Source organism: Diceros bicornis, chromosome 29 (genome assembly GCF_020826845.1).
Source record: "Diceros bicornis minor isolate mBicDic1 chromosome 29, mDicBic1.mat.cur, whole genome shotgun sequence".
NCBI lineage: Eukaryota > Metazoa > Chordata > Mammalia > Perissodactyla > Rhinocerotidae > Diceros > Diceros bicornis.
In genome coordinates this window covers 25,613,451-25,632,933 of record NC_080768.1, presented here as the reverse complement: position 1 = coordinate 25,632,933, position 19,483 = coordinate 25,613,451, and the positions used below count along the sequence as shown (strand labels likewise).

At 40.5% G+C, this 19,483-nt stretch overlaps 1 protein-coding gene and 1 pseudogene across 11 annotated transcripts in view; both read left to right on the top strand.

The window, feature by feature from the left end:
- Positions 1-19,483, top strand: part of TRMT9B (tRNA methyltransferase 9B (putative)) — a 61,007-nt gene that overhangs the window by 861 nt on the left and 40,663 nt on the right. For 6 of the 11 annotated variants that reach the window (XR_009216028.1, XM_058525114.1, XM_058525120.1 and 3 more), the window contains exons 2-3: positions 27-177; positions 17,359-17,544. The exons of 1 other annotated variant lie outside the window; for it this stretch is intronic. The gene's annotated coding sequence lies outside the window, so the exon portion shown is untranslated. Of the gene's footprint in view, positions 1-26; positions 178-11,378; positions 11,483-17,358; positions 17,545-19,483 lie in introns of all 11 variants that reach the window. 4 more of the 11 variants (XM_058525115.1, XM_058525117.1, XM_058525116.1 and 1 more) reach the window with 4 other exon arrangements.
- On the top strand, positions 6,883-11,360 carry LOC131393879 (regulatory solute carrier protein family 1 member 1-like; annotated as a pseudogene).

Sequence of the window (19,483 nt, the reverse complement as noted above, 5' to 3'; positions counted from 1 at the left end):
TTCCTGTTCTTCCTCTGTCATTCCAGTCGCCGAGGGTGACCTGTTTACCTTGAAAACTTAGACGTGATCAAAACAGGCGAGCTTGGCATGCAGTAAGGGATTGCGGAATGTCCTTCAGATATTAGACCGGATAAATCAGAACTCAGAGCTGCAGGGGACATGTCAAGTGTCTTAAAGGTGAAAATGAATTTGTATTTTCATGGAGCGCACGTGTATCTTTCCCTTTAGAAGCTATCACTTGGGAATTGATTTTTAACTAGCAGGAGGCAGTGAACTAAGATAACTTGAAGCCAGAAAGTTTGTCAGAATATTTTTTAGTAGATCTGAAAGTGTATTGAAATATTCAAAGCTGACGACAAAAATACAGTTTAAGAAAGAATATCAAAATGGGATGGTAGGTTTGTATAATATTTGCTATATGTTTGCTTTTTGGTATTACCTGGGTTCTTTGTAAAAATGTTGTAAGCAGACAATGCTTATGTAGAAGGAGCTTAAGGCTGTAAATATCTATGTGCAAAGCTTTATATCGGTTGGTGCATGAATTTAATAAATGTATATGGAACATTTCGTGCCTGCAAAGAGCTGGAATATATCTATATCGCTTTAAGGTTAAGGTTATTAGCAATATCATAGGTAACGATTGGCATTTAACCCCCACGTTTCAGCTGCTAAAAGTACTATTATTCATGTGACTTATTAGCATGTCGACTCTGACGTTACTGGCTAAGAAATGGTTAATTTGTCTTGAAGTTTAGTGAAGGGAGAATTGTAGGTTTTTCTGTCCTTGATGCGTGGCTGAAAATGCGGTGTAAAAGACTCTCTAGTGTTGGTGAGGGATGCTTTAGAGAAGCTCAGAGGGGAGGGTCATTTGAGAAGAAGGAAGCGACTCCCTGATGGCCTTTGATTGCACAGAACTTCTTTTAAAGGAGACCTTGACGAGCTGGAAAGTATCTCTTCACTAAGGAAACTGCCCCAGAGAACTTTGTTAATGCATTTGGTCAGATGTGAGAAGGGAGCTCTCTACAGACTCTTCTCTTAATTCAAAAGAGACTCTTCTCTTAATTCAAATCCTATTTCTAGAAAGATTCAATTACTGTAATGATGTTCTTTGGAAATAATTTGTCCTTTTGTGTGTTTGTCTTAATATAGCTAAAGCACCAAGGTAGTTCAAAGGTTTTCATAAAATTTTACTTATCGGAGGGATGTGAAATTGAAAATGCTATGTCTGCATGGTTAACTCTGCCTTAAAATGGAGGGGCAGGAGGGCTTTCCCAGTAAATCTTACATCTCTGTTTATGTGGATCTTCTAAAACCAGATTAAGAGGACTGTAAAGAAGGCATTAATGCTCAGAGTATTGCTGACAGGTGGATATGTGAATACTTACATGCATGTCACCTGTAAATAATTCATATGCACCATTAGAAAACTGGTGTCCAAAATTTGAAATGCATTATGATGAGGGCTCTATCATTGCTTTGAAGAAGGCACAAAGGACCAAACAAGCTTGGCAATATACAGGATCTTAATGTTGAGAAAACAATGCAACCAAATCCTTGTGTTTACTGCACGTTGATGTTCTGATTTGTATTTTAAATAGCAGTGGGGTCAAGCTCTCATTGTAATTTAGCCCTTGGTATAATGCATTGTTGAGATTAGGCGGTCAGCACCAGTCTGTGCAACCTTATGTTTTTACTGGTAGATAACTTAGGAAGTGTTCTGAGAAGAATGGCATGAAAGTATTAAGATACTAGGGATTTATTGAAGGACAGACTGAAGGAATTAAATATCGAGCCTGATCCTGGCATAGTTTGGTCTCTGGTAGGACTGAAAGTAGAGTGGTGCTAAATGGCCAGTTGATGTCCTTCAGCTTTGTGCTTCTCTTCTCTTGACGTCCTAAGAGTACATAGCGTGGACCTTTAGCTAAGAGGTATCCAAAAGGAGTTGACGTCATTGACTTTGGGTACTTACTTTCCATCCAGAGAAACTTCTAACCACCCAAGAGAAGGAATTTAGAGTTTGAACTCCATCGCTGGAGTGACTCCCAGCTCTGAGCCATTTCCTCCTCCGTGAAATGGGGATAATGATACTTCCTAAGGTGGTGGTGAGGAGCAAATGGAATAATTGGTGTAAAATGGCGGTGCACTGTCAGCACATTGTGAGCAGTCTTACAAGAAGGTGAAGATTGTTGACATAAATATCATCTCCTGGGGGCTGCAGAGGGGTTGCAGCATAATTGAGGGTAGAATGGAATATTTGGGTAAATGAGTCAATTCCCTGTCCTGGTATACTTAGTATACTCTTATAGTATATACTATAGTGTAGACTAGACTCAGTAATCAGTGTCCTTTGAGAGGCTCACAATGTCAAACTTGGATCTCCTCTACCTTAGATAGGCCTTTGGCTTACCCAGGTTAAAGAAGTTACCTGTGGTTGTTGTTGGAGATAATGATGAGATAGTGGGGGAGGGAAGAGATGGCCACTTGAAATTCTAAAATCAAATTTAAACATTTAATTAACTAGTTTCTGTTAATGCCATTAGAAGTATGACCCTCAAGGGGCCGGCCGGGTGGCATAGTGGTTGAGTTCAGGTGCTCTGCTTCAGCAGCCGGGGGTTGGCAGGCTCGGATCCCAGGCACGGACCTACCCACCGCTTGTCAAGCCATGCTGTGGCAGGCGTCCCACATATAAAGTAGAGGAAGATGGGTGCCGATGTTAGCTCAGGGCCAATCTTCCTCAGCAAAAAGAGGAGGATTGGCAACAGGTGTTACCTCAGGGCTAGTCTTCCTCACACACACAAGAAAGTATGACCCTCATAAAATGATAATAATTCCTGGTTTCCCCTGGACAGTTAGAAATGTAGAGAACATCAGTCATTATTTAGAAATGTAGTATTTGGACTTCGGGGATGAAGCAGCACTAACGTTCATTCAGGTTTTCAATTGTTCGACATTTCCAAGGCACCTAAGGCACCACGCCAAGCCTTCAGGATGCAACAGCAAGAAAAACAGACCTGACCCCTCATGGAACGCAGGTCTGTGGGGAATACACTGGTAAACCTGTAAATTATAACTGTGCTAAGTGCTGTGCAGGAAAAATGTCAAGGTCGGAAAGGGGGAATTTGACCTGTGAGGGAAAGAAGTCAGGAATGCTTGTTTAAGGAAGTGATATTGGGGTTGTGAAGGAAAGTCCTTGGGGAAGGAAGAGCTTTTAATGCCCAGTGAACAGCCCTGCAGGGTCTCTGCACACGTGCACTGTGGGGGAGGATGTTGGAGAGAATAGGTATCCTTGAAGAAGGGGGAGATGTGTGAATGAGGCTGGAACACTAGGCCTGGGCTATGAGACACATTTTTTTTCTTTTATGTTAAGGATTACAGTCTCAGTAGAACTCTTAATTGTTTTATGTAAACATCTAACCTTAGGAGTTTTTTCAGACTATGCTATTGAATTATAAAAAGGATATTTACAATCATTTTTTTAGCTAATCAAAACCTAAACCAATATTTACCGTAATTGACTAGTTTGTCAACTCTTTGCATTATTAATTATCTGACTGAAAACATTTGGATTAATTTTCTTTTTTTAATTGAAAAGATTTTTGTTTAAAATACATATTTTGTATATTTCCAGCTAGCAAGAATAAAATATGTATTTTAATTATATAATAATATAAATAAAATATATAACATATTTATATAATATAAGTAAAATATGTATTTTAAACAAAAATATGTGTATTTATCCAGTTTGAAGCTATGTATCTATTCAAGAGCTGTAGGGACTGATTCACTTGTACTTCTCCTGTGGGAAGGCTTCCTGAGTCTGTGTTTGAGAATACAGACTCTGCGAAGCTGTGACGTAGGCCTGCAGGGCTGCAGCAGGAATCCCTTGGTGGATTGCTTTCCCCCACCATCCTGGCAAGGTCATGCGTCAAGGTCACGTGAGAATTTGGCATATGAGCCTCTTCACCATATGCATGGTTTCATTCTTTGTGTTTTTTCCTATTCCCTTCTGTCTTCTCTTTCCTTCCTCTTTCCCCTCTTTGTCATTTTTTCTTTAATGTTTTTTCTCTTTCTCTCCAGAGGTCCCCATGATTATTTCTCAGCCTTTATGATTATGCTTTGGCCTCAACCTCGGGCCCTAAAGAATGTTGGCCCTGAGGGGGTAGCTCTGGATGGTATGGCCTGTGACCTTCTTCCTGTTTCTTAACGCATAACTGTATATGTCAGATGGGCACAACCTTTTCCTTTTTGTGGTTCTCTCGACATTGCCTGCTGTCTTGTGCACTGAATGCTCCCATCTCTCCCTTCTCTTTTTTTTTTTAATGTCAGGTTGCAGATAACAGAAACTATCCTAGCTACTTGAAGCAGAAAGGATTTAATATGGGAATTAGGTGCTCACAAGTAGGTTGCAAGGGAAGGCTGCAACTTAAAGGAGAGGAGAGGATCCAGGCTGAGCTTGGGGGATGATTCCAAGAGAGCACGGCTGAACCGGCCCCCAGGGTTGCTGCCATCATTGCCACAGCCTGGAACCTGGGAATCAGAGCCACCAAGGGAGCTGCTGGCATCCAGAGCACACTGTTTGAGCTGTGTTCCAGTGATCAGAGGAGCTGCTGCAAAGTGTCACTTCACCCAGGAAGCTAGTGACTGGACATGGCTACCAAAAACAAAAACAAGCTAGCAAACATCTTCCTTAGATGCCCTCCACTTCTCTTCTCATCCATCACATCTCACTGGCAGAACCTAATCTGTGCCCAGAGCCCTAGCTGCAAGGGACTCTGGGAAATGTAGTTTATAGCTTTCCAGCCTCAGAGATAGAGGAATGCACACTTGAAGGAGACTGGAATGAATGCTGAGTGACACTCCATCAGGTCTAACACTTATCAAAAACGTATTTCATCAGAGGCTTAGCTAGACTATTTCATTCAAAGCAGGTAGATGATATATTGTAAGAATCAAAAAAGATCTAGTTGCTAACCAATTTCCATTTTAAACAGATGGACGTGATAGTCATTACAGTTGAAATTGCTGGAAAAGGCATAAGCAAATAAATAACTAAAAATTACCAAGCGCGTGCCTCTGCACATGGCCCTATTTGAATGTGAAATAATATTCCTTTGTTTTGGTTTAGTAATCAAAGTAAAATATCAGGAAAATGGTTTTAAAAAGGTCTTCTCCACCCAAGTCCCAGATAGCCCACCGGTTTAGTGAACAGCAATACAAAGGAAAAATGTAGTGTCTGAGCAGAGAAATAATAGCTCCTGGCAGGCTGGTTCTTTCATTAGATGAATCATCGGTGTATCTGTGTTTCCACTGAATCTTTCTTTGCTCTGCGACTTTAATGGTGCTTTTTTAAGGCTTACAAAGATAGAAATGACCTGTTAATTGGAGATTAAAATAAGACTATGCTTGAATTCACTCTAATCACTTATTTTGTACCATGGTGCTTGTCACATTCCTTTTTTGCAAACTATTAAAATAGATATGATTGGATTTCTACTATTGCTAAGTAATAAATTATCATTTATTTGCACTCAGAAATTACATTAGCACATCTAGGAATTAGTCTTGATTATTGAATGAACTCATTTTATATTTGCCTCTGATATTTGGAGCTAGGAAATGAGAGAAGAGTAGCTGAGACAAATGGAGTTACTTAGTGAATTTGTCAGTCATATATTTTTTTTAATCGATTTTTTACGTCTCAAAAGAAGACTCCACTCAGATATCTTCTCTGGTAGGTGATGAAAGCATTTAACTGTAGAATTACAAATGTTGCTTGGGGTAAGCCACACTAAAATATGAGTATGTTCTTTTGAGTCCAGTGGTGACAGCAAGAGTCCAGCCACTCCACCCCAAGCCACCAGAAATAAACACATCAGGGGGCCGGCCTTGTGGCCTAGTGGTTAGGTTTGACACGCTCCACTTCGGCGGCCTGGGTTCGGTTCCTGGGTACGGACCTACACCACTTGTCCACAGCCATGCTATAACAGTGGCCCGCATACAAAATAGAGGAAGACTGGAACAGATGTTAGCTCAGGGCGAATCTTCCTCAAGCAAAAAGAGGAAGATTGGCAACAGATGTTAGCTCAGGGCAAATTTTCCTCAGCAAATAAATAAATAAATAAATAAATGACGCATCAAAATAAAAACAGTGCTCTTGCTCTCTGAATGCAGCTTTAAAACAAATCCACTGTCTTCCATACTGAGCCCCCACTTAAATCTCACTTATAGTGTATTCTCAGGAGGGAACTGTTTGAATCTAACGTTATATTATTATTTGATTAATTGTAAGGGAGAGTAAGTAGTATTCATCTTTCTCTGTTATAATAACACATTAATGACTTCTCTAATTCCAGCTTCTCCCTCCCCCCAATTTTTGTCTTTCCTTCATATTTGAGTAAACATTCAAGAGAAAAACCAGGATTTTTCTCCCTCTGGGTTACGAGGGGGATGAGTTCTTGTCTTCAGCTATATGGAGCTTTGTTGAAGATTAAGTTGTAGGACATGACTCCTTTCATGGATTGAAAATCAAAATGATCTTTTGATTTGCCAAGTGTATTATACATTAGAAGAATGTCCAAATCTGAAGTCACTCTCATTGATCATTGGTGGGCCAAACTGAAGCAGGGAGGTGGGGAGAGAGTGCATGGGTTTTTTTGTATATTTTTAAAACAAAATATGAGTATGAGGAGAACCAAGCAAGACTAGCATTTGAATATCATTGAATGATTTGTTTATTCACTGACTCAAGAGGTGGATATTAAGAACCTCTTTTGTACCGAGATTGGTGCTAGATGCTAAAGATATATGGCTCTGCCCTTGAGAGGCTGATGGTCTGAGGGAGACAGCAGTAAAGGTTTATGGTAATATGGGACTCTTATCATGAGGATGGAGAACAGTGGCTTTCCTAAAGAGAAAGTGATATATTCTCTCATGGTGAGGGGGAAGGTGGAGTTAATTGAAACGTAAACATATTTCTGACTTCAAAGACTATCTGCTGATATATATATATTTTTTAATTAATTAATTTATTTATTTATTTTTCTCCCCCAAAGTTCCAGTAGATAGTTGTATGTCATAGCTGCACGTCCTTCTAGTTGCTGTATGTGGGACGTGGCCTCAGCATGGCCAGAGAAGCGATGTGTCAGTGTGCGCCCGGGATCCGAACCCCGGGGCGCCAGCAGCGGAGCGCGCGCACTTAACCACTAAGCCATGGGGCGGCCCTGCTGATATATTTTTGTGTGTGTGACGAAGATCGGCCCTGAGCTAACATCCGCCAATCCTCCTCTTTTTGCTGAGGAAGACTGGCCCTGGGCTAACATCCATGCCCATCTTCCTCTACTTTATATGGGACGCTGCCACAGCATGGCTTGACAAGCGGTGCGTCCGTGCCGCCCTGGATCCCAGCCCTGGGCCACCGCAGCGGAGCATGCGCACTTAACCACTTGCGCCACCAGGCCGGCCCCTCTGCTGATATTTTTAACAATAACAAAACAACAAAAAGGCAGCCAGGAGAGGCAAGAAATGGCAACTGTCTAGGGCCATGTCTTTTATCTGCTCCCTTTAACCCACAGCAATTGAAGTAAGTGAGCTTGTCAAAAGTTAGAGGTTTTTAAGTGTTTAAAGAAATAATGAGTTTGTAAGAAAAGAGGATTACATTTGGTACTTTAGTCAACGCTCAGCAAGTAATCAGTAATCTTTAAAAAATGTTAAAGGTGGCAGCAAGGAAAAGTGACCTCAGTCCCATCAGAACTTCAGTCCCACAAGCACAAGAAATTGAATGCAATTCCAAGAATGGGCTTGGAAGCAGATTTCCCCCCAAAGCTTCTAGATGGGAGCTCAGCCTGGCCAATATCTTGGTTTCAGCCCTGTCGTATCCTGAGCAGAAAACTCAGCCATGTTGTGCCAAACTGCTGACCTACAGAATTGTGAGCTAATAAATGAGTGTTGTTTTAAGTCAAAAGAAAAAAAAAGATCAGAGCCCATAACATTCTACAGGACATCAAGTTTATAATTGTAGTAATTTGAGAAAATGCAGTCACATTCTGAATGTTGAGACATTTGCCAATGAAGATGGCAATGCAATGATTTATGCAATTATGAAATAGATCTAAGGTGACCATGTGACTTATTATTCAATCTGGGACACTTCTGAGAGTGAAGGAGGCATTATTAATGATTGCCCTGAGAAAAGAAGCGCAGCGCAAACAGGGGCTGCCCCAGCAAACCAGGATTTATGGTCACCCAAGATTAAAGTGCTAGTTGTGTAGCATTATTGCATTAACTGCAATATTGATTTTTTAAAAATTGTCATAAAATATACATAACATAAAACTTACCATTTAACCATTTTTAAGTGTATAGGTTACTGGCATTTAAGTGTACAGTTTCACATTGTTGTGCAACCATCTTCATCATTCATCTCCAGAACTTTTATCATCTTGCAAAGCTGAAACTATCCCTATGAAACAGGAACTCTCCATTCACCTTTCCCCCCAGCTCCTGGCAACCACCATTCTGCTTCCTGTCTCTATGAATTTGACTACTCTAGGTGCCTTTTATTAGTAGAATTTAGTATTTGTCCTTTGGTGATTGGCTGTTTCACTTAGCATAATGTCCTCAAGTTTCATCCATGTTGCAGCAATGTCAATTTCCTTTCTTTTTAAGGATGGATATTATTCCACTGTATATATATATATATATATATATATACCACATTTTGTCTACATTTTGTTTATGCATTCATTCATAGATGGAAACTTAAGTTGCTTCCACCTTCGCCTATTGCGAGTAATGCTGCTATGAACATGAGTGTGCAAATATCTCTGTGAGCTCTTGCTTTCAATTCTTTGGGGTATATACCTGGCAATATTGATTTTTTAAATGAAGAAATTAAAAATGGAGGGAAAAAAGAACATTCTTCTCTCTACAGGATCTTTCTGATCATACTCGTTTAGCACGCTACTCTGTCAGACTGGAGGCCAGCTGTGTCTCTGCAGAATTCATCAGCAAGAGCAGTTGCTGGAGATAATCTAAAGAAACTGCCTGCTGAAAAAAGCACCCAGGATCTCAAATTCCATCACCACCCAAGAAAGGAAGCTGGTTTTTCTGTCAAAAGTACCATGATGCATTGACCACAGATGTTTCTAAGTGAGAAGAGCTGGCATCTAGAACATCAGAATCAGAATCAAGTGAATGGCCTTCAGCAGCACAGAGAAGCAGGAGATCCAGAGCATGAGACTGATCAACAGAATGCTCCGTGTGACCAGGAACATCTTTGTAACACAAGGGACCACACAAACTTCCTGGAAACAGGCAACAGAACCAACAACCACCTGTTGATTTGGAAGCTGAGATGAAAGAAGACCGTCTACAGCAGAATGTGGACCTTCCAGGTACAGGGAAAAATATTCTTCTTTTGGCTGTGGTAGTACATATCAAAATAGCAATGTCAAGAACATTGGTGCATCTGATCTCAACTTAGATAGTCCCCTTATGGAAACAGAAGCATCAGAATATGACTCTTCATCTGAAATTTTAAGTTAATTGTATTTCCACTGGGGATTGATAGTCCCGGAAAGTAACGTTGACATGTCTGGAACAAATGAGGAATTGCCACATTTATGGATGGGAATTGCTCCCTCTCTTTAAGTCTCTGTGGCAGATGTCAACCCTCTGTAGAGTCAACCGAGGAAACTCATTCATCCAAAACAGCAGCCTTGAAGGAACTTGATAAACTTTTGGTCATTAGAGCTTCAGAAGATACATCTGCAGAAGTTATCTGCCAATCACCAATGGTAGCTGAGAGCCAAACAAGTATTAAAGAGCTTTAAGGAAAAATGGACCCAGAGTGAATATGTTATGGCTGCCCAGAATGAATGGTGTCCACAAGTCAGCTGTCATCAGACTCCACCTGTATTGATGAGGACTACTGAAGAATTAACAGGCATGTCCATACGAAAACCTGCACATGGATGTTTATAACAGCTTTATTTATAATTACCAAAGACTGGAAATAACCAAGATGTCCTTCAGTAGGTGAATGGATCGACAAACGGTGGCATATCCATACAGTGCAATATTATTCAGTGATGAAATATCTATCAAGCCACAAAAAGACATGGAGGATAAAGGCATATTGCTAAGTGAAAGCAACCAGTCTGAAAAGGCTAAATACTGTGTGATTCCAACTATATGACATTCTGGAAAAGGCAAAACTCTGGAGACAGTAAAAAGATAAGTGGTTGCCAGGGGGTTTTTTTGGGTAGGGGCGGGAGATGAGTAAGTACAGCACAGGGGATTTTTAGGGCAGTGAAACTTCTATGATACTGTAATGGTGGATATATGACATCACGCATTTCACAAAACCCGTAGAACTATACAATACAAAGAGTGGACCCTAATATAAACTATGGACATTTGTTAACAATAATGTATCAATATTAATTCATTAATTGTAACCCATGTTTCACACTGATACGTGATGTTAATTTAAAAATAGCATATAATATATATATTATTATATATGTAAATAAAAATTGATTATATTTTTAATTAACAGGCACTTCACCTAATGCTAAAATAGAAGATGTCAAAAATGTTAACTTCGGGGGGTGATGGCATGTCAGGTGGTAGGAAACAGAGCTCCAAGTCAAGGAAATTAATAAATGAGAGCAGTTCTGTCATTCTAATCCCAGCTGAAACATCTAATCAGCTACATTGCACCTTAGGTGCAGAAATTTCACCCAAGCTCTTAGCAGATGAGGCAGATGCACTCAGTCAGACTTCTGAGCAAACTACTTCCTTGCCATCCAGTTCCAAATTGGTTAAAGACTTGACTCGGGGCCCACAGAATCCATTGATAGGCCTGAAACCAGAGAAAATGCCAGTCCTGAAGCTGCAAGGCCATCCATCATTAAGTCCCTCCAACCTTCTACCATTAATTTTTCCTACTGCACTATTGAGTGGATTCTCCATGCAGGAAGCTCTCAAGGTTTTGCATCGAGTTGGCAGACTGCATACCTAGCTCTTCTTGTTTTGCTAGCAAAGAATGTTGTAGTTCCTACATGACCATGGAAAAATGTATTAGACCATATGCCATTCCCTTAAAAAAGCTATATAGACACACATGCATGCCCAGATGTATGCAGTACATGTAGAAACCTGCCAGCAGAGTGTAGAGCCAGATATTTTTAAAGATTCTTTCCCAGCCAAAGTAATTAATGATCTTTTGTCTGATAATTTGTCTATTTTACTTATTAAAATTTAGGCCTTTTGAAATGTGTTGGCAGTATGTGCATACAGAAGCTTTTTATTCTCATAAAGATGATATATTCTGGTATGAAATTGATGGTTTTATGTATAACATATCACTTTAGAATGATAGTGAATCTTTGAAAAGCAGAAGCTGCTAGGAAATCCCACCACTTGTGCAGCTAGAAGCAGATCAGCTTAACACTGTGGCTCTCTGTGCTGTGGTGAGGTATGTCTTGTTGACTCAATTGTCAGGTTATAAACTTTTAACCACATAGTTTGGTGTTTTGAATTATTTCCAGTACTCTTTGCATTATGACTCATCCATTAAAACAGGAAATTGAAGAATAATTGAATACTAAAAAAATGGAGGAAAAACTGTACATATATGTATATATATTTTTGGTGAGGAAGATTAGCCCTGAGCTAACATCCGTTGCCAATCCTCTTTTTGCTGAGGAAGATTGGCCCTGGGCTAACATCCGTGCCCATCTTCCTCTACTTTTTTATATGTGGGACGCCTGCCACAACATGGCTTGATAAGTGGTGTGTCAGTCTGCACCCGGGATCAGAACCTGCAAACCCCAGGCCACCAAAGTGGAGTGCACGAACTTAACCACTACACCACTGGGCCAGCCCCAAAACTATGTTATATTTTGACGTGGAAATTTTTATTATGTGTAAATCGCAATCTCTAAAGCACTTATACAGGTTATTGAATATTTTGTGCAATTACTTTAGATAAAGCTGTGACTGAGTAACTTCTGTTTTCCTGGATCTGTTTATTTAAACAAGAATGCAGTGTGGCGTGGTGGACCTCTGGGCTTATAGATTCTAGTCCTTAGTCCTTAAGAAACTAATTATATGGTTTTTTTTTTTTTACTGGTTGGCTCTCAGGTATTTATAAATGACACCAATGGCATTGGTTTTCACCTACTGTGACATAGAGCTTAAACCTCATTCCACACAGAGCTGATATTTTCCTTGGCCCCACCACCTTAGCATGATGCTGTTCCCTGTTTGCCCTTATACCCTGCAACCACCTCCTTTCGTGCCTTCCTCAGCATTAAGAATCCTTCACTTGATTAGCACGTTAGCTATTTGAACTTCTTGCTTGCTGGATGACCAGTGACTTCATTCTAGTCTGCGTGCTAATGATCAGTCCCAGAGGTGCCAGCAGCACGACTACTCTGTGGAATTCAACTGTAGTTTTTCCCAAGGGTGATGTTATAAAACCTAGTGATGGAAGCACGTGGCAGGAAAACCTGAGAGACGTGAGGTACAGTGGTGTTATAGAGCAGCCAGGTTGCAGTGGGTTGAGAGGAGAATGAAGGATGAGGGCGTAGGCAAGGCTTATGGGACCCTTTTGGAAAGGAAAGAAGAAAGGAGTTTAAAGCTTGAGGGCAGAAGTAGGGACTAGGAATGGCTTATTTGTGTGTGGTTTTCTGTTTCTATTTAAGGAAAGGGAACTCTGTCTTTCCTGGCTGAGGAGAGGAGGCCACTGGGAGAGAGACTGAAAATGGGAAAAGAGAAGATAGGCTAATGCCCCAGGAAAGATGAGATCAACAGAGGAGAGCTGCTAACCTTTGAAAGGAGTCTGATAATTCTGAAACAAAAGGGATGTACAAGATTTGGGGTAGAAGGAGGGAAATTGAGGAAATTTACATTTTCTTAGTGAAGTATTAGCAGACATAGCCTGATAAGGCACTATTTTGTCAATATCTGAGGCTTTCTGGGGAAATTGAGTTCAATTCCCAATGTGAACAATAAAAATTTAAGCTTTGGTTTTATATCCATTTGCCCATTTTTGACTCTAGTTTTCTCATGCATGAGCTGTGCAACTTCTCATTCTCTAACAGTTTAAGAGGCCATAAAACAAAGATCTGATGATGGAAGTAGACTATTAGCTTTTCTAAGGAAAAGCTACTTTAAATAACTCAGGTCATTATTGTCATATTTATTTTTAGTATTTAAAAACTATTTTTCAAAAATATTGTAATTCATCTTTTTTTTTTAACATTTCCCATGTCAACATCGTTGGAATTGGGATGCATCTTACAGTTAATGGCATATCATCGACTTGCTCGAAAAAATAATTGTGCATATTACAAAACAGATGGTGTCTTATTCAGCATTGGCTGCTGTAACAAAATACCATACACTGGTGGCTTAAACGATAGGAATTGACTTTCTCCCAGTTTGGGAAGCTAAAAGTCCCAGATCAAGGTGCCAGCCAATCTGGTTTCTGGTGAGAGCCCTCTTCCCGTCTTGCAGATGGCCGTCTTCTCGCTGGGTCCTCACATGACCTTTCCTCTGTGTCCAAAGAAAGAAAGCTCTCTGGTGTCTCTTCTTATAAGGACATTAATCCTATCTGATCAGGGCCCCACCCTTATAACTTCATTTAACCTTAATTACCTCATTGTATTACCTCCAAATACAGCCACACTGCGGGGTTAGGGCTTCAACATATGACTTTTGGGTGGACACAACCATTCAGTCCATGAAGATGGCATCCTAGATTCCATTAAGTATTGTATAGCCATTACCAAGAAATATTTACATCTTGCCTTAGGAACTTCAGATTAAACCTTTTGTCTGATTTATTTTTTAATTTTTAATTTAGAATCAGAACTCGGTATTCTATTTGTTTTTTTAAAATAGATTATGATGAAACCCTTTGAAGGTTAAAAAATAGTATTTATAGTTTTAAAATAGAAATAATAGACTGTGTTTCCTTATAGGCTTATCTCCGAAGAAACAAACACTGTCATAAAATTGAATATGAAAACTGAAAAAATTAAACTTTCCAAAACAGTCTGGTTTATTCTGGGCACAGACTTAATAACTCCTGCTGTTAGGAGAAGTACAATTTACTGCCATGGGAAAGCTTAAAATGTCAAACATATTCTTATAAAATACAATGCAAGCTGCCTGCAAATTAGACGATTCTTTCAACTGGCGTATTTCCTACGTCTGTGCACCTTTCATGATTGTGGCACTTCAAATTGAAAGCTTCTGTGCGTAATGTAAAAATTCAAGCCTTACCACCACACTGGTTTTCATAGGTATGAAGCAGGTGTGGGTTTCTGCAGACAATGGAGGGAATTATAAGATCTGAGCTACTAGGAGCTCAGTATAAATGAAGCTGAATTAGCTCTGAAGTGAACACACAGCAAGGAGATGGTGTCAGGGAGCTTTGATTAAAAAGCAAAATCAGAGGGCCAGTACCCAAGGACTTAGCAGGAAGTCACAGGTGCAGCCGGCCTTTTCCAGCATCCGGATCACAATTCATAACCAACAAGGCCCAAGAGCTGTCAGTACAGCTGTCACCGAACTGGTTTATCCAAAGCCGACCCGTCTGATGCCCTGAAAGTCTTTTTCTTCATATTTTAGGTCGGATTCTAACAGATTTAGTTGTCTGATTTCTTTTAAGCCCAAAGCCAGCTAAAAGCAGCAAATTAGAAGATAGAAGAGCTTCCTGGAGAGAGTGGAAAGTGCCAACAGCAGGGTAGGGCAGAAAAACGGCTAAAAAAGTACTGAAAACCTAGTGCTGCTAGTGTAGGTGCAGACTCTCTGTTGCCCTGGAGAGCATCGCTGCTCTATAATACTTTGTCATAATTAGCCCTATGTTATGGATAAAAAATGTTTATTTATAGGCTATTTAGAAAGACATAAAAAGTATGTGGTATATGTTAGAAAGATTTCCGTAAAAGTGATTAATATAAGTAATTCCTTAGTGCTGAAAGGATCAACCTCAGCTATTTCTAACGTCAAATGGTGTGACACGGGTCTTTATTAAAATTGGTCTACATGTTGAGTTCAGTACTTATTTATTTAGCACAGGACTTCTCAGACTATTACAGAGGATGGATGGCACACACTAATACCATCCACACTCCGAGAGCAGGAACAAGATGTGGCGGGGCTCAGAATGCTCTCTGGTTTCTAGGGATGCAATCAGGGAATTATCCCCTTGGGGATGGGCTGAGCCTGTTTGTTTAGAGTTGGGCCCAGTGGGGAGGTACATGGCAGAGGGCTAACGGCCTCATTTCCCCAGATCAGAGGAGTCAAAACTAGAGGTTACAATACTTTTATTAGCTTGTTTACATTTTACAGTGTCCCTTTCAATTTTTACTTTATGATATTATAATCCAAAGGCATTTTAGGATCAACGGTCATGCATCGTCAGTACAAACACCAATGGTCAATATTCCAGAGATATGGGAAGTATAGGTAATAAAATTCTAGGTAGCATAAAAATAAACTTTTTTACGGTACACAAAAAATTGGGTTGAGAAGCAGAAAGAAATGTTCTGCGGGTTTCATGTTCAAACACTGCTTAACTCTAGGGTCCTGGGTAAATCATTTCCTGTATTTGTCTTCTTTCTGAAATGATCATCTAAAGATACATACAGTACCCTGAAATCTTGGACCAGTTAAATCAAATACTAGTGTGGGGGGCAAAAGCATAAGTGAAAAGTCATCCAAGGTTTTAGGAACAAATGTGAACCACAATGGGACTAGACAGTGGTGGGGCTAAGACTCGATCTCAGGACCCGAGGGCTTCAAGGTCATGTTCTTAGCTGCTGCTCCACTCTCCCCCTTCCACATGAAGACTGAACCTCATCAGACCACAGGGAAGTCACACGAACGATGATTTGCTCACCCCAGAGGTTTTTCTTGTGATAGAGGTGACATTAAAATGACTTTTTCCTGTTAGCATTTGACCAACTCAAGCCCTCTCCATTTGGATTATTTTAATTTTTCTCCACTAATGCACTATACCTAAGTGTACCCTTTCTAATTAAAGTGGCTCTTTCACATTGGTAGTTTCTAGAGAAGGCAAAGCCTCCTGATTTTTCCATTTTTCTTGTTAAGTAAGTATGGAATCGATCACTCCCATAGTAGAAGTACAATCATTCCTCCACTTAGAATGCCGGAGAGTATTAAATATGTTTTCAGAACATTGTCTTTATACCATATAGTGATTGTCAGTATGAAAGTAGTAACTGGGACTAAGCTATTAACAAATTTTAAATTTGTTTCACAGTATTGTTGTAAGTTTAATTTTGCCAGTGTCATTGCACAGGCTGAAGGACCTTGTAATAACAGCTTCTAAAAAAAGACAATGATATAGACCAATTTCTATTTTAAATGAGATGCTGCCTAGATCACAAAAGACATGCATACTAAGGGATTATAGAGGTCTGCAGAAATATGTCACTTTCCTGGGATGGGGCCTGTTTGATGAGGATGAGGTCAGCAAGGGGAACAAAGTGGGCGGACCTTCCAGGTTTCTGATCCTTTAATCTAGAAAGCCGTGGGCTTGATCTTTGGAATTGCTGTAAAAGAAGAATTTTCTTTTCATAAACAAACATTGATCCTTCAGCAATTTCTGATTTATTTGTCATAAAGAGCTACCATAACTTCGAATTAATTACCAAAATCTCTTCATGTTCTCTAATCTGTGGTCTGAACTTTCATGGAATGCAATCAGGTTAAGAGACGTCCTAGTGATGTTCTGAGGTGTGAGCTGATGCCCATGTTGACTCGATGCTCAGCTTCGCCCTCTGGGAAGGACCAATTCTCAGGATGGTAAGGATGGGCAGCCCAGAAGGCTCGACCCCAGGCACTCACGGGGGGCACCAGAAGTGCACCTCCACCTCTCCCAGTAGGTATTTTCCAATTTAACAATGTCTGTTAATTACTAGAAGAGCTGAGCTAGGATGGATATGCAACATGCCATTTATTAACTACACTGGCCTGGCCTGACCAGCATCACAGAGAGAAGCACTTTCCTACTTACCCACTTACGTCAAACTACAGTCCCTCCCTTTCTTCATTACACCCAGACTTCCATCTTGGGCTCTGAGACAGTGCTGCCTACTTTTGTGCTCACGTAGGTCTGTAAGTCCACCTTCCTGTGTTGTGCTATTTACATATAAATAAATACACGCACACAGATATATATAGAGAGAATATGTATATATATTATATATATAAAAAGAATTATTTGAGATCCTAGGCTCCCTCATTGATACTGAGCATCTCCTCCCTCTAGCCCTGTCCTGGTGATAACTCCAATACTACTTGGTTTTCTTCCAGGTAAGGAAAGCTATATTTTCAAGTCAGTCCTGATGGCCTAGTGGTTCAAGTTCGGTACGCTTCGCTCTGGTGGCCCAGGTACAGTTCCCGGACTCAGAAGCACACCACACGTCTGTCAGTAGCCATGCTGTGGCTGTGGCTCACAGAGAAGAACTAGAAGGACTTACAGCTAGAATATACAACTAGGTACTGGGGCTTGGGGAGGAAAAACAAACAAAACAAGACCAGTCTGTTCTTTCACTGTCCTTGAACTTTTGGTTCTGAGATCTGTTTTTTATGTAAGACTGTTCTTCCTCTGTTCTTACTCTTTATTTCTAAAGTAGCACTTGACTGACTTCTATATTGTGCTGTGTTCTCCGTCACACGTAACAGTAAAGAGAGAAGGTCTATGGCAGTCGCACTCCACTGAGTAGTTGCCATTATTAAAGTTCGCTCTCAGGGCTCCTTCCCGAGAGCACGTGCTCCATCATTCAGATCTCGAGATGACGCCTCCTGAGCTGTCTTACACCTTTAGATGTCAGGCGAAGAGAAGAGTTGGCTGCGTCGACCTGGTCTTTTTTGAGCTTTGCAATGTATTCCAATGTGGTCGATGTTAATGCGGCTGTCGGTATTAATAACTATCCCGCAGATTAGGGTCTTAAAAATATCCAGCCACGTTTAAAAAGTATTAGCTACAGAAAATTATAATTTCAATTGGAAATGGAAATAGGACTTAGCACCAAAGCTTTTTATTAGACTGCTTACTGTCAGTCACTTCCCACTTTTCCAGGCTGTCTGTGCAGAGTAATGCATTTTGGGACTGTGATAAGAAGAAATTCAAGTCTAGCATAGGCTATCAATGCTTGAAAGTTATGTTGTGCTTTGGGATGTTAAAGTACAGTTCTATATGAAAATCATAGTCTGAGGAAGGGCACTTTCTTTATATCTAAGAGTAAGTAACAGATACTCAGAGAAGCTAAGTGACTTGCTCAAGGTCACTCTGCCAGTGACAGACCTGGGCCTAGGTGTTCTCCCAGTACAGTATTTTTTCCATCACACCAAAATGCTGGGTTCTACTTTTGACGTTTTATTTGTGAGGTTTAATTTATGGGTGTTTCAATTTCAAATTATGTATTTTATTGACTGAATGGAAGTAAAGAAAAAACACACTCTTGTGTGTCTTCTCTGCTTTTGGTATTCTACTACTTCACTGCTTCCCTCTGGTCACCAAACTTGTGGAGATTTTCCACAAATCAGGCAATTCTGTGGCACCAGCTGGGTGTCCTACAATTTAACTCAGTTCTGACACTATCTACCTGGAGATAGCATCAAGTCCCACAGGTTAAGGGTTCAGTCCCACAAGACTGCCCTCCCCCCTACTTCAGATGACAGTTGCAAGTCCAGGTTGTCACCTGTGCTTCTGACTGACTGGCTATAAATCAGGGGTTCCCACAATCCCCTCCTTAGATTACATGAATTTGCTAGAGCGGCTCACAGAACTCAGGAAAACATTTTACTTACTAAATTACCAGTTTAGTTGTAAACGATAGAACTCAGGAACAGCTAGATGGAAGAGATGCATAGAGCAAGGTCTGAACCTCTCCAGGGCCCCAAGCTTCTGTCTTCTTGGAGTTTGAGGTGTGCCACCCTCCTAACACGTGGGTGCATTCTTGTCATCCAACATGGATGCTCTGCAAACCCTGTCCTTTTGGGTTTTTCTGGAGGCGTGACTGGTAAAATCATTGGCCTTTGGTGTTTGAACTTAACCTCCAGCTCCTCTCCTCTCTCTGGAGGTCTGGGGGATGGGCCTGTAGGTCCAACCCTCTAATCACATGGTTGGTTTCCCTGGCAACCAGCCCCATCCTTAGGGGTTTTCCAAAGGTCACCGAATTAACATACACTCAGGTGTGGCTGAAAGGGGCTTGTTATTTATTAATTAAAAAAGACACCCATTTTACCTTTATGCTCTGGAGCTATTTCAGGAACTGGGAAAAAAACTAAATATTATAGCAAAAGCAGCCCCTGTGGCTCTTATGTAGGAAATTACAAGGCTTTTAGGAGCTATATGTCAGGAACAGTGGACAAAGACCAAATATATATTTCTTATTATAAATTGCAACATCACACTGAATGACTAGCTCATGGA